The sequence below is a fragment of the Sturnus vulgaris genome, chromosome 12 (assembly GCF_052056855.1).
Source record: "Sturnus vulgaris isolate bStuVul1 chromosome 12, bStuVul1.hap1, whole genome shotgun sequence".
NCBI lineage: Eukaryota > Metazoa > Chordata > Aves > Passeriformes > Sturnidae > Sturnus > Sturnus vulgaris.
In genome coordinates, this window is record NC_142254.1 from 10,558,964 (window position 1) to 10,574,210 (window position 15,247).

Genomic DNA, 15,247 nt, shown 5'->3' on the forward strand with positions numbered 1-15,247 from the left:
TTTACTTACACTTTCCCCTTTGTTCTGTAATCTTTCAATCTTCCCTACCTGCTTTATCTTACAGATGATTGATATATGCATTTCAACAGTCTCAACTGCTTTTTTATTTATCCCAAATAAATATCCACACTGGATGGCAGGTAGAATTCTCTAGCTACAAAACTTCAGCTTTGAAAATCTCCTATTTTATTTTCCATCCATACCCTTCCATGATCCTCTCATGCTTTTCAGAGCTTTTCTTTCTTCTTGCACTTTTTGATTTCACTATAAACCTAGCTTGGTTATAACACCTCATATCAAAATATTCTCCCATTCTTACATCTCTAGTCATGCTATATTTATTATGCACACCTATGAAAAGAATTGTTCCCTTTTTAGTCCAACCTTTTAAATTCTGAAAAGAAGCAATATTATAGCATTCAATCTGTGATTTGAGTTACACACTCAGACTGATTTAAAGCTAGATGGAGGGGCAATTCAGGTATGTTGTGTGTTTAAAGGACTCTGTGTGAAATAAAAAGAAATCTATAATGTTACCCTCAGGATTTCAGGCAATGATATTCCAAGTCTGAAAGAGAGGGAATAAAGAAACTGAAAAAGGATACACACCACTGACCAATCAATTGAAAAGTACGGTAAATGGAAAACAGAAGCCTCCCTGGATTTGCCTTATGGGCTGACAGCAGTGGCTTTGTATAAAAAGACAGAGCACTTATGATCCACTTTCTACTTGAGACATTATAAATTAGTTTTTCTGAAGGCATAATCCACCGTAACAGATTCTAAGGTGGTGTGGAAAAATCCCACCACTCCTTGATATGAACACTAAATGATGCCCTGTCTGTCATGGATCCCATGTCTCTTTGCTCAGGCAAAGCCTGTCTCTGGGAAACTCAAAAGTTATTGAAATGCACCAACCTTTATTGCAAAACTGAGCTGCACTGAGGGTGATTGCAACCTTTATTAAGACTCAGGAGACTTTGGTTAGGCTTTACAGTAGACAAGTTACAAAAGGCTTCTGTCTTTGTGCTACTAAGTGCAGGAAAGAAACCTCCTACAGGCTTTGAATGAAGATGAGAGAACTCCCCTGCACCCTGATTTCCAGCAGGGATCCTGGCTTCCCAGCTGCTTCCCAGCACACCACAGGCAGCCAGCTCCACCACCTTTCACAGACACAAAGCCCACCTCATTCCTTCTGGACCCCAGATAGATCTTGGGGACCTATTTAGTGAAAAGTCTTATGTAAGAGAGAAACTATCTGAGGCCGGATTCCCCAAGTTCCCATTACGCGGCTGGAAAACCATACAAATACCAAAACAATAAAACTGGAAGCACATAGTGTCTGACCATTGTAATAGACAGAGAGATCTCTCAGAGGATCAGTGGTTTTAGAGATGGGTGGTGATGCAGGGAGCACTCTCTGACACCTTTTTAAATATCTATAACACCATTCATTTCTCCTATACTTCTAATTTTCTCTCAGCTCCAGGAGTATTATAGTGGCATCTCTCCTAATATATTAGGCTTTATAATGATGTCAAAGAATTGTCAGCAAAAGGAAATGGAATTACACACTAGAAGAGAAAAAAAGGGAAGTCAAGCCTGCCAGTCAGGCTTTCTACCTCCTTCAAAAACTTCCTTTGGAAACATGGTGGAGAACAAAAGAAGTCTGTGCAGGCAACCTGTGCCACTCCACACTCATTAGCACTGCTCTCCAGTGAGCAGCACAGTTAAGCTCATCATGACTTCTATAAAATACAAATCGTGATTATTTTCAGTAGGATTCCTTGCATAAGGAAAACCATAAGAGACTCTGCAAGCTCAGTTCTAAAAGACAGTAAGTGAAATACTCTCCTCTACACCACTTTCCTCAAACAAGTGGAACTTATTTTACAAAACCACAACTCACCTTTCTAGTACAGGGACACTCCAGGCTGTAAAGTAAACAGGCAAATATTAAATGAGGTGACTCAAATATTTACACAAGCAAAATCACTCTTATTTTGTCAGAAAACAAATAAAGTTAAAGTTGGCAGAGTTTTATAAGCCATCACACTTCACTTTGTTTTTCTACTTCTTTTTCATGGCCCACACTTGAAAGGCAAGGTAACCTTGATGGCTGCTGAGGTGGCACACGACTGCTCAGGACTGTCCCACCATCCTCAGGACTTCACTGGGTCAGGACATGCAGACACCAACTCCTCAGAAAACTGTGTGGTGGGCATGAGATTGGGATAAAGAAAAGATCAAACAGAACCTCAGCCTTTCCTTTTCATCCTGAAAAAAAAGCTTTGTTTCCTAAGCTCAATATATAAAAAAATGTAATGAGGTAGTTTTTGTTTATATTACAGGCATTGAAAAGTCCAACCTCAACATCTCAGTCACATCATTGTTTTGCTAGTAGGGTTCTCAGAAGGTGACAAGAGACAATGGAAAGATAAAATCTAATGGACAGGATAAGCACCTTCCTTGGAAATAATGCAAAAATTATACAGGGACTATAAAAAACCTACTTAGTTTTAATGACAGATTTATTTCAGAACAAATCAGGCTTCATTGAAATGCTTAGCTTAGCTATTTTAGCACTTTTTGTGTACAGCTTAAGTGCTATAACTTGATAGGGAAGACATTGACTGGAGACTAGAAGGAGATAGCTCTGTTCCAAAACGAGGCGTGTAAAGGTTGTATGCATGTTTGGTGGATAGTGCCCTAATTCATTACAGAATGGGATTCGTATACTTACACAGTGAAAAGCTTGGATTAGGCACACAACATAATTTCCATTATGTTAATGTTGCTTTAAAATATATTGCACGGAGTGCTGCAACAATCAAATTATCAATTATAATGTCTACTCAGAGTAGGAAAGTGTTGCAAACAGAGGGCTGATTACTGCTTCAGTACTTCCAATCTGCATACTCATTGTTTAGTACAGGGAAAACAAATTATCTTGTGTTGGCCCTAGTTCAAATTTAATTAAATGAGTGCAAAGCAATTATAATAAAGTACAATAGTATAGTAATGAAAGGAAAATAACTCATTAACCTATTAATCTTTATTTATGTTCCTCTCAAATAAGTATGTAATTTCTTTATCACCACATCCCATAAGAAATAGCAGCTCTCACTGCTCATGGCCTGCTTTAGTGGGGCTTATTTTGCTAAAGATCATTGTATGACTTCACTGTTACTATTTATATAGATTTTATTTAATGTGTCTGATTTTTCTCTTCTCCCTTACACAGTGTATTTTAAAACCCTTTCCCACATATCTGTGATGTAGATTATAAACCTGTTCGCACCCCCCATTTTCTTTTAACACTTGTCAGCTCTGAAAGGTAAACCTCTCTAGGAGCATTGCTATGCTTCTGTCATTGCATAAGGGAGGGAGCACTCCCAGAACATCTGCTCAAAAAGACGCTCTTACATTAAGACATAAGATGAAAGCGTATTATTTTTAAGAGGACCTGACACAGCTATTGCTTTACAACCTTTATGGGTATAACAACATACCCCGTATTTTCAAATGTGTTTTTTTGATTCTTCATTCTGACATTTATCTAGGCTGCTGGGCTGTTTTGTGATTCTGGCAAATCTCAAGTTTAAGGAAAACCAATATTTTTAGGTGATTAGCCAAATATTACACTGTGGTGTACTTTAATTGTGCTTGCTGTATGCTAGCTCTTATTATTACCTTATCTCTCCAGAACTGGTTTTGTTTTCAATGACATCTTACATTCTAGTGTGTACATTTAATGTCACACACCACTGCTTAGCTTATTGCAGCCAGTCAGGGTTGACTCTGTCCTTTCACTAAGCTGAGCCACTAACAAAAAAAAAGAGAAAAGAAAATACAAAGCACAAAACCCGCACCAAACCATCACCAAAACTACGCCATAAAGAAGTAGCAAGATTATGAATAAAAATACGTTTTAGAATTTTTTACAAAATAGCAGTTTTCTGCCTATTAGATTAAGGAAACTAATAAATTTTTTTTTTTTTTTAATTTTTACTAAATGATGTAGAGGTGGGACTCTACCATAAGCAGTGATTGAATGCAATCCTGGAGAGTGGGACAATTGGTAACTCCTATATAAACTGTAAGAAAAATCAAATTAGAAGGACCACAGATTTAAAATGCAGTTTCCGCTTCCTCCACAGACAGGTTTAATCTCTGGCACATATTGAAGAACAGAAGTACCTGTGTGAAATATTTAATCAACAGAAATAAAATTCTGAATACACATAAAGGATGAATGAAGGCTGCTTTTGAAAACTGGGAAACAAGACTTTCACAACAGAGTTTACAGTGTCAGATGTCCCAAGGCTTCTTCCTTTCCATGTACGGACCCTGTGCAGGCAGGATCCAATCTTACTGCCTTAAAGGATTCAAACAGAAGAGCTTCCAAAAAGTTATTAACAGATTCTCTGAGAGGACTGTAGAGGTGCAAATTTACAGCTCAGATGGCTGAGAAACATACAAGTTCACCATATCTTTCCTCTTCACACATAGCAAAAAACTTCTGCCTTGCAGAGTGTATTTCTGGTTTCACAATCTGCTGCTGAGAACTCTGTTAGCAAGAAATGGAACTCTTTAATCATAATGACACTTAATGAGTCACTCTATTCTTTGCACATTTTTAACACTCAGTTCTTTATTTCACACTTACTGCTCAATTCTTGCTTTTATATTATTGCAGCACTAGTACTGCATTAATACAAGCAGGCACAGAGCTGTGTAGCCCTGTTGTGTGGTATGGGACAACTGGCATTGTTCGTGGTGACATTGCCACTGACCTGCTGGAGAACAATCAAGAAGTGCAGAGGCATCACCAATAGGTGGCACATTCGCATTTTGCAGAGTACAATGCCATAATTCTTTTTGTTTGTTTTTGTTTGTTTGTTTGCTTTGACAATGAATCATGTTTTAATTACAGTATTTCAACATGTGAAGTAACTAAATCATTAAAAGAGAAAGAAAGACAAATAAATAAATTTCATTCTGTACAACCATCAGAATCTCATGAATTGTCATCTTTTCTGTCCAGAGTTAAATACTTGTCATCAAGCTAAATCAATGTTTATTCTCTGTGTACAGCAACCACTAGAGGGGAGTTTGACACTCACATTGCAAGTTCACAACAATATGCTAAACTGCAGGGAAATGTAGATCAGAAATCTGCAGTAATTAAAAAAGACCATCCTGCCAAACTCACGACTTCTCACCATCTTTCCAGATTACTGAGTGAGATGATTTCTATCTGACTTAATAAAAGTCTAAATCCTGCTGCCAGTTGAGCTTTGTCCGGCTTCCTGATACATAAAATGAAGCAATGAAGCTGCAGTGAGCCGAGGAACAGAATATGAAGCGTGCTCAATAATGAAGACAAATATAAAATAGAATTGCCTGAGATGAGACTAGACTTCACAGTCACTGAACTTTTTGAGCCCTAGGACAGTTACACAAGGAAAGATTCTTCCTGTCTTACCTCTGCCTGCAGATCACTGGCTAAATGTGATATTTGGTGAAAATATGCAACTTGAAAATATACAGTGATGTCTTCAGTAGACTGTATAGCTAACTGGCCTTGATGTTTCCTCCTGTGTGTTTCTTGTTTTTATTTAAGTGAGCTGCTACTGTATTGCATACCACAGGGAGATCAGATTCTGAAAAAGGATCAGTCTCCCTTTGCTGTGGGTACAGTGCACACCATCCATTAAACTCTCCCTTAATGCAAACACACAACTTCATTCAAGTCAACTTACACCTGTAAAAGGTTTGGCCATACCCATAGAACCATAAAGATACCTGCCAGGACATCAGACGTGTTTCAGAATGCTTGCTGGGGGTAGGAATTAGGACACAACTCCTCAAGTGCCAGGGCACAGGGAGCTACAACTGATGCATGATGTTTGATCCAGTTTGATCCTTTGTACACCCACCTCTTTAGCCAGAGGGAATACGTTAAGCCTAATTGCTTTAACCTATGAATCATACACAATTTCATCATAACACAAGCTCTTGTACCACAGCATCATACACAACTCCTGTAATAAATAAATAAAACCAATGCCATAGATTCTGCTACTTCTTAAACTCTAGTTTGTATGATGTGGATATTTTCAGGTGCAAGCACACATCCGTCAGAAGCAGAAAATATATATATATAAAATAATTTTTCCATAACTTCATCTAAATGTACTTCTACTGATCTTCAGAATACTGGAAGAGTGCAGATTCAAAATAATGAAAAAGATAATCTGCCTGCTAGATGAAAGAAGTGAATGCACTGCACATTGCTTGTCACAAAGAATGTATTTAATCCATGCTCTTATTTATAGCATTGAAATGCTTTTGACATAGCAAGGAGAGTAAAAAGTCAACAAACATGAGACAAAGACTAAACAAAACTGCACTCAAATTAACTCAAACAGTACTTAAAGGGACACCAATCATGTAAGAATATATAAAGCATATGTTTTAAAGATGTTATTTATTACAGTGACATTCCTATTGTGCACCATAACATCCCATTCACCTGATTTACTCTAACATCCAGCAGTGTAAATCAGTGGGTTTTTCCATTGACGAAAATGACATTTCTCTGGCATACAACTGATGCAAGTGGAGAATTTGACCCTATATCTGAAAACCTTCCATTAAATAAGTAATTAGTGTACACAGGTGTTGTTTTTCCCTAGTAATTGATGTGCAAGTCTAACCTTTTCTAAAGCCTGGCCATTTGCTTGACAGACAAGAATTTATTTTCCTCAGTAATGAGCACAATTTCATATGGATGGGCTTTTTTTCCTAGTAGAAAGACCATCTAGATTTCAGCATTTAATCTTCCTCATGACAAAATCTCATATGGCCCTTAAAGATCTTCTGCAACTCCAGTGAGTTTATGCAAGATACTGTAACTAGACCTGCTGGAAGGCATCACCTTGCACACTGGAATATACACATGCCTGAAGATCTGGAAATGTATTGAGAATAACTGGAGATTTCTGCCCTTGCCATTCATACTGAAAAGCTTCCAGGAACCCATAGGTAGTTCAAGGCAATGACCAAAAGGCATTTCTTCATGTTTACAACTTAATGACAATATTTTGCACAACAGCTCTCCCTCCATGGGGCATGGGACCAACCTTATAGAAGTGATCACACTTTGGCTGCAACACCTGCAGTACTTGCAGTACTTTTGTCCATCATAAGAATGGTAGATTCTTCATAGATTAATTCCCAACATGAAAATTAGGCATGTCTAGTTTAAAACGAGAGTTCAAAGATCAGTGTAATAATTGTTCATGAAAGGACTATAGGTCTCCACTGTAACCCTTAAAATTATCCCAAAATACTTCATGAAAATAGTTAGAGCACCATGTCAATGCTTTCATAAATCCATTGCAAATCCTGCATCTGGAATAGTCCATAAGTTTTATTCTGTTCAATATTCCACATATCAAAGAAGATTATACAGCTTATACACATGAATGATGAACATGGACATCAAGACCTAAACTTACAAGGACTGGTTAGAATTTGCCAGTCTCACCAAATAAGTAGCTCTGGAAAAAAATCCTTAAAGTCGCTATTTACAAAGTGTGATTCCTCTGTTTAATGGTGACAGAGAATTCAGTATGTAGTCCAGATGGTTGGTTGCACAGATAACAAATCCAGCATGGCTTTTTGGTGCTATGGGCAGGCTGTCTGACTGGCTCACACTGTGACAGACAGATAGATTGATAGACAGACAAACAATGACTTTCTCTTTTTCAAAGTGTTGCACTGATAATACGCACGGTTTTTTAAAAATCCAGCTATGCATAGATTTCACTCAGTTACAGAACTACTACAGAAGAGATGGGAAAACATCAGCAGAGTTTCATTTCAAGTTTACAAGTTCAGATGTTTCTGTTGCCCCCTTAGGAAAGAAAAGGGCAAGGACTGAGTTCGAAAACCTATTCAATAATAGATCTTAAGCTCTTAGCTAGAGCAGGACAATTCTGGGCCAGCACAGTGATTCCCCAACAGCTGGTATACACACTTTGTAGTACTACAAGCTTTTGGCAGAGAAACTCAACTAACACTGGATTCTATTCCCAGTACTGTCTTTCCCCAACTTTTAACCCAGGGCAATTTAGCTAACTTCTGTCTGCTCCTGGTTAGCCATCTGGTAAATAGATAATATAATTGCATCCTTTATAGGCTTATTGTGGGGCTTAATTATTGAAAGTCTTTAAGATAAGTCAAAGTTCTTGGTGAAGAGTTGTGCAAAGCATTAATAAATAACGATGGGGGCAGCACTAAGAGGGGGGGAAGCTTAAAGCTGAATTGTTGAATAACAAAAATGTGCCCAGCTGAGGCAAGAGAAATATAGGCAAGTGATTAGTTGACATGATGTGAAAAGGAAGGGAGCAAAATCACTCAGCTAATTGCACTAGAAAATGTAGAAAAGGAAAACGGGCTAAGTTGAAATGACAAAAATAATAAACTTGGACAAATGGGAAAGGACAGACATGGCAAAACAGAGTAAGTTATGTGTCACTGGAGAGGTGTCAAGACTGGACTAAGCCAGGAAGCTTAAACTGACTGGAAGGAGAAGTCTGTGCTTTACAATTCGTGTTCTATTCTGTTCCGGTTCGCTCATTTCTTTAGAGTGTGGCTCACACAGATTGTCCTAATGGATGGCTCTGCCACGGGGCATTTGCCCTGCTCTGTCTCATCTGAAGTGGGTGGTTCCTCGGGGAGCTGACAGCTTCTCCTGAACGCGTGGCATTTCTAGGACAGACATCTGCACAGGCATCTCCATAACAGCCTAAGGGGAGCGGTGTTGACTCCCTTCACCAGCCTGATCATGTGCAAATTACATCATCTGCACTACCTTCATTTCCTAAGCATAATTGCCCTAAGTGATCCATTGATTGCTATCTGACACTCAGCTTTTCTGTTCTCATTTCCCAGATGTTCCTGGTTTTGTCATGACTCTCAACTCCATTTTATCAGAGATGTGACAACGCATATTGAAAGGGCATGGTCGTATGCAAAGAAAGAATTATATCAGATAAGTACAGTAAAGAACCATAGTGTTTAAATAGCATTATCACAAATTTAATAGTTCACAAATTAAACACAATTAGCTTACTGTTTATTCAGCTTTCATTGGAATAGTTGTTTTATATGCTGGATTTCTTTATTGCAAAGGCCATGCACTGTAGATAGCACGGCAGCAAGCAAAACCTTGACCATTTTTAGAAGCACCCTGATTTTTTGCGGGGGAAATAATAGATGCTGACTTAAATAGTGGGGGGTTTTATGCAAGTCCTTCTTTGAACTGGAAATTTTTGGATAAAATTATATTTATAAAACCACTAACTATATCTTCTGCTTGTTTCACATAGTTCTAAGGGACAGTCCAGTGGGGGTGGGAGGGAGGTATGTGGACAAAAGACCTTGTCTACCAATGTCAAAGGGCTCTTCTCCACTAAGGTACAAAAACCTTTGGCTTTCCAAAATATTTTAACCATACTGACAAACACCCCTCAAAAAAACAGAAGGAGTCATTAGGTATATCATAAAGAAGGATACCAGACAGCAAGGAGAAAAGATGGCAGAAGGACCTTCTGGTTATTTTCCATATTGCTGAGTCCACAGTGCTCACTCTGAAGCATACTGAGTAGTTAAGTGACTTTGTTCCACACAGTAAGTTTTGAAAAACCATTTGGCATCCTCACTTTTTGCTAAACATTGGGTCCTGCTCAATCTTGCTCTTAGAAGTATGAATTACCAAGAAAGAATCCATGCCTTTTAGCAATACAATATTAAATATGAGCATTGAGCTTACCTTCTGTCACTCCACTACTCATTTGCCTGTTACTGACAATGAACGTGCATCACTTCCAATAAAACTTCATTCCAGCTTTCATGTTTTTCTCTAAAAAGAAAGCAGGTGAATCCTTGATCTGTCAAAGACAAATGTTATTTTGTTTTAGTCTGTCTGACCAGTCCATCAATTACAGTCATTCATCTGCTGTGGAAAAGTGAACAGAGCACCATGAATTTGCTAACATTGCATCTGCCATTACATTTTTCTTTGATAGTAAGTGAGGCATAATAAACCTTGATCTTTTCTTGTATGCTGCTTTTTGTTTGAAAAGTATGACTCACTGGATAATACATGCTGTTCCTCTCCAGAATCACATTCTACAGTCAAAACAAATTTCTTCTTTGGATTCAACGAAAAACACTATTTATTGTTCTTAAAAAATAATAATATAATGGAGAAAACTCTATGTGAAAATTTTAGGCCCACATTTTCAATGCTAACACCTGCTGAGTGATGCATCAGAGAAAGAGGGACTATTATCACCGTAAGAACTCAAGAAAATTCTTTCTGAATTCCAGTAAATATCTTCCTTTTCAACGGCTTATTCGAGATATATGAATGTGATGAAATTCTATGTTCTTTGTGAGTGAAAGTGTTTTCATTTTCATTCAGCAAATAATCTGTAACCCCCAATGACATTAGAAGGATTATTTGTCTTTTGAGTGCTCCGTGGAAGTCATTTGAACACCTATGTCACAACTTTTCAGCCTAAAAGCTACATTGGTTATCATTTACAAACACACAATTGATCATTTAGGGGCTGGAAAAGTATTCTCAGACCTTTCACTGCCAATGCAAAGGAATTTTCCTAACAGTACCACTTCAGTAAGCCTGCCTCACAAATAGAATGCACTACTGAGCTGCATGTTTCCTGTAACACACTCATGACTCACCTTCTCCCATTATGCTTCCCACAGAAAAACAAAAAAGCAAGGACAGCACCATTCGATTCTTGTCTTTCACTTAAAGATAAAAACCTACAATCTGTATCACAGATTTATTTATTTTCAGATGTTTATTTACATTGTATTTAGAAGCTTTCCCCAGTCTGGGTAATATTTTTCACTTTTTGAAGAAAGAGAACACAAAAGAAAGAGGAGAGGGCCCAAACTAATGTAGATAGAAATAAGCCTACACGTGGGTGTAATCCAATTGAAAGAACAGGTTTCAGCTTGTGTTTATTGCTGTCTTACCTGAAGTTAATGGATTCACAGACTCTTCTGAGCCCAACCCAGTATGTCATCTGTGCACAGGTGAACTGACATTAATTAAATAAAATCACAACAGAAAATAGTAGTAATGCTCCTGTTAAATATCTTTTGCCTGTATATTTGCAAGTCAGTATGAAGATAACTTTGATTCCACTGTTCTTTCCAATGCTGAGATACATGTGAAAAAGATTTTAAAATAATATGATAATATGAGGTTTCTCTCACCCAACACTGAGATTCCTTTAAAAATAAGTGAATGGAAATGTTGTTGTATGATAAAATATTCATTTCTATTATTATTATTATTATTATTATTATTATTATTATTATTATTATTATTATCCCCATGTTGTTTTCTTATCTTGACCAGTAGAAAATTATAATCTATTATATAGAAATATAACTTACTATATAAGGACATAAAACAAGCAGGTACACGAAAAGCTGAGTAATACAATGTATAATTACCATATGTAATAAAAATTATTACATTTTCTATGTTTCATGGAGGAAACACGTTTTCAGCACTATGGTAGTAATTGCTTGCCCCTCAAAAATTGTCTCTTGCAATGTACACACTCTCTACAGGGAGACTCTAGCTGTATTTATAAGTACACAATGAAACACAATATTCTTAATTGATTTGAGTCAGGAAAAATATTTGGAACAGCTTAGCTCACACAGTAGGTACATTGTGAAGCAACTTCCAGTTATTAAAACTCCGAAACATAATGGGAATTTAAACAGTAACAGAAGATCATACATACGAGCTTTGTTTGCTCAGTTAATATTAAAATTCTTTCATGGAATCACGGTAAGATACTTTAGTTTTCCTTTTTTATATCAAAAACTGGTGAACTCTTTACCCCCTAATGTAACTTTGTATAGTCAGAGCAACAGGAAGAAAAAGAGAGAATCATCTTTATAAGCTAAAGGCCCCATCTGCCTTATATTTCCAAATTACTATAAATATTGTTATGTAGTTTCCATTTTATGGCAGAACCAAGGAAATCAAACTCTGAATCAGTATTCCCTTTCACAATGACAAGTACAAACAACAGAGAAGCAATCCTTGCTCCAAAGCCATTACATCTAATCAAATTATTTAAAATAGTAATACTGATCATTATGGTCTGTCTGTAAGGCAGCATGTAAATTCATCAGCAGATGCCACATCAAGCAGGATGCAGTCATAAATTGTTACTTAATCTGCTCAAGGACATGAGACCAACACTTCTGATCCACAGCTAAGGGACTGTGACTGCAATGAACAGTACTTGAGAAAAATTAATTCACTGAATGCTTTGGTTTGGACCTGACTCCTGTGGAGTAAATGCAAAACATAAATATCTTCTTGCAGGAGGACACAGCTAAGACAGTCTTTAACTTTAAGGTCCACAAACCTGAACTACCTTAGACTGCTGCCAAGTTCCTAGAAAGGCCTGGATCTGTTTAGAATATTAACTGGACCTTGTGCATTTTCTGAATTCCATCAGGTCTGCATAGTTTTACTTTAATAGTACCATTATCATTACATTTCACTAAAAAAAAATAAAGGGGTATTTATATCCATTTATATCCTTAAAATAAGTATTGCTACCAATTATGTACAGGTTTTTTGAGTCACCTTAACTGCATAGCCAAAGAGTATGTGAACTAGGCAGACTTCAGTGTAATTATGTAGAATTGCACATTTTATCTTGCTCATGCCATTCTAAGGCTTTGACTCAGTTTCAAAATATTGGGGTTCTTTTGTGTAGAGATTTATAATAATTTCTGACCTCCAATAAACAATATTTCTAGACTTTAAACTTATAAAGGGTCAGCTATTAGCCATTCTCACTTCAATAACTGCAAGGTACCTCTCATAGGTTAATACAACCTATTATCTAAGCTACCAGAAATACTCTATAAAACATCCAGCATCCATCAGCTTGGAAAATGCTAAAGAAAATACAAATGGTTTGCTGTAAATTTAAAAGTTGAGAATCTTTTCTAAGCTTAAGAGGAAATGCAGTCATAAAACTGAAGAAGGTTCCTGGCTGTATTGACATCTGTACTTATGATGATGATGATGAGGATATCATTCTTATTCTTATTCTTATTCTTATTCTTATTCTTATTCTTATTCTTATTCTTATTCTTATTATTAATTTTTTTGAATTAAGACGGTGGTGAGTTCAGATAAAGAAACCAGACCATGTAGTTCAAAATGCTAACCAGTAACAATTATTTCCAGAATCTGTCTCCCATCGAAGCAAGCACTGGTGTTTCCAAGCCAGGATTACTTTAGCTGAGTTACTTGTACCACAGTGTGTATTAGTTCTGTTTCTGAACAGCTCTGGGAAGCTGAGTGAGTAGGCCCATAAAAACTACACTCTGTGGATTTGATACAAGTCTAAATGTAAACAACAGAACTTACAACTAATTGCCTTTTAGATAAAGCTGACTTAAGCAATTGAGATAACAGAATCCTACAATACTCTGGATGCAACATACTAAAAATGTGAATTAATAAGTTAGCTGATATTGAGCTCCAGATGTTTCTTACTCTGGCAATGTTCCTTAAGTGATGATAAGCAGATTTACATACTTAACTAATATGCTTATTTAAAGAAAATTTCCAGATCCAGACTAGCATCCAGATTTCTTACTTGGCTTCAGATCAAAAGACATACTATCAAGAAGGACGGCATCCAGGAAAACCTTTTCAACATCTGCTTAGAACTGAACAACAGATATTTGATTTTCTGCAAATTTAATTTCAGGCAAAATTTTACTTCATCCAATAATTTTTATATCCTCAAGACAGCCTGACCTAGTCATTTTACATATTCAAATCTCAGAATGCAGCTCATACACTGAAAAGACAGCAGTTGCTACGGAGAAACTCTATTAGTTTGTAGTTCACATTTAAGATTGCTACAAGCAATTTCACTTAGAGTGAGACAAGGGCTGTTTTGGAAACGAAGCCCTTCCCTCACCAATAATATCAGTGATCTAAACAAGCAGGTTCAAAAAAAATTTATATCTTATTTTAATCTAAAAAATTAAGTTCCAGCATGAAAATTTTAGCTCAGTACTGTTTCAAAAGGCTGAGGAATAGAAAATAACTTAATATTATTGAGTCATAGGTGGTGTCCTTTGAAATTCTTATGGAAAGTGTTTATTGTCACATTTAAGGCATGATAAGAAAAGACCAAATCCAAGCAAAAAAAATAAAAGAAAATACGTGGTGGAATGGATACTATACCAAATTTCTTCCCAGGTTACAGAGAGTAAAACACAAATACGCTGGGAAGGAATGTGTATATTCCAGGGCAGAGTAAAAAGAGCCAGCCAGGAAATACAAAACACGGACTTCATTTACAAAATATATTATTTTAGAAGAAAAATGAAATTAAAAAAAAAAAAAAAAACAAAAACACTTTCAAAATAAGTTGTGCACTTCCATAAACTTCTACTGAAAGCCAAGATAATGATTATATAAACACAAAGGAGGTAAATGTTAAACAATGCATTGTGCCAGTAAATATGCAGAGTGCTTGAGGAATGTGGCCAAGCATTAAGAGAGATGAGAATAAAAACTAGCCAGTTTTTCTTGTGGTTCCTTGGTGTACATGAGAGAACAGGAAATGAACCTACCAGGGACTTGGCACAGAAGAAAGCCCTCTGGATATGGACAACCACATTACATAGTTGGTCTCTAGCACCTCACACCCACAGCTCTCAACCTGCTTTGCAAAGCATGTGAGTGCAGGAAAACTGCTAATCTGAATCACCCTGCAGGGCCATGGCACATTCAGAAACATGACATAAGAAACAAGAACCCTACCTGCTGCACACACTGATTCTTACTTTAACAAGAGAACATACTTCTACACTTCATCTGTTGTGGTGGAGAAAGGCAGAAAATGTGACAGGATTATTCTCTATATTGTACTCATGAAAAGAAAATAAAGGGAAAACAACATTTATTATTTCATTTAATAAGTGCAATTATGCTGTTGTTTTGTTTTGTTTTTGCTCACTGGCATTGAGACTTTGGAATAGCTGGGATTAACAGTACTGCTATCAGATAGAGTCAGACTTTCCCAAGTCAGACTTGCCCACTGATATTTGTTTTGCCACCAAGTCCTTTCATTCCATC

At 36.8% G+C, this 15,247-nt stretch overlaps 1 protein-coding gene across 1 annotated transcript in view; it reads right to left on the reverse strand.

The window, feature by feature from the left end:
* TOX3 (TOX high mobility group box family member 3) overlaps window positions 1-9,948 on the reverse strand; it is a 99,327-nt gene extending 89,379 nt beyond the window's left edge. Inside the window, exons 1-2 of the mRNA XM_088171888.1 lie at window positions 9,845-9,948; window positions 1,910-1,934 (exon numbers count right to left, since the gene is read on the reverse strand). The gene's annotated coding sequence lies outside the window, so the exon portion shown is untranslated. The remainder of the gene's footprint in view (window positions 1-1,909; window positions 1,935-9,844) is intronic.
* Between the last annotated feature and the right edge of the window lie 5,299 nt (window positions 9,949-15,247).